The following is a 1,080-nucleotide window of genomic DNA, read 5'->3' on the forward strand; positions in this document are numbered from 1 at the left end:
AATTTTTGAAATTTAAATTCTTGTTTTGTTATTTGAATTGATAAAATAAAATTTTGTATGAGAGTTTTCAATGTATTACCAAATTGTGGTACTGGATATTTTCTAAATTATTTTCACACAACAGTTTTGAATTAATTTAAAAAAAAAATTTTCTAGCAAATGTAAGACTAACACGTTAGGGTTAAATTTTCTACATTATTTTTGTTAAAAATGATCTTAAATTCCTTTAGTACAATTGGAAAATTGTATGTGAATGTCTCGATATACCTTCACTGATTCGCAACCATAAAATTATTTTAATGATTATTTTTTAAGAATCATCTCCCGTTTTTTATATACATATATACATATTTTGCGTTTATTTAAAAGCTCTGAGACATAAACTCTCAATATGAAATTCCATTAATAAAAAGAAAAGAAAATTGGACGTAAATTCGATGTTTTGTTATTGTATCTGCAATAAGCACAAAATTCAAATACATACATACATATATTTCCTATATTTATATTTACATATTATTACTATATATTCCCCTATGTAGATATGGAAAAAAACGTGTACTTTATTAAACAATGTTAATGATCTTATTAATTCAGTTAATATGCCAAGCAATAAATAAAATATTATAAATCAAAAATTCAGCTGTCATATCGTGTTGAAGTTGCACAAAAACATTAATAAATAAAGACAAAAAAATATATGTATGTATGTATATGTATAATATGAAAAACAAAAATTTTTTGAATAATTTTCAAAAATAAAATTAAAAAATTTTTATTAAAAATGCATACTTTTATGGATAGCCTTTGTTTAAAAAAAAGTTAATTATAAATTTATGCCCACTTGTTATAAAAATATTTTTTTTTCTTTATTCATTAAATTTCATACATTTTCATTAAAATTAATCTGATGAACAAGTATAAAAATACCTTGGCTTATAAATCGATAACAATTTTCACCTTGCAAAAATGACAAAGTTAATTTAGTAATTAAAATGCTTACAAAAATATTTTTCGTTTTTTTTTTTTGATTTTCTTACTTTAATTCTAAATAAATAATTGTGACTTAATTTTGATAAA

This window comes from Condylostylus longicornis, unplaced genomic scaffold (assembly GCF_029603195.1).
Source record: "Condylostylus longicornis isolate FDR11 unplaced genomic scaffold, ASM2960319v2 ptg000044l, whole genome shotgun sequence".
NCBI lineage: Eukaryota > Metazoa > Arthropoda > Insecta > Diptera > Dolichopodidae > Condylostylus > Condylostylus longicornis.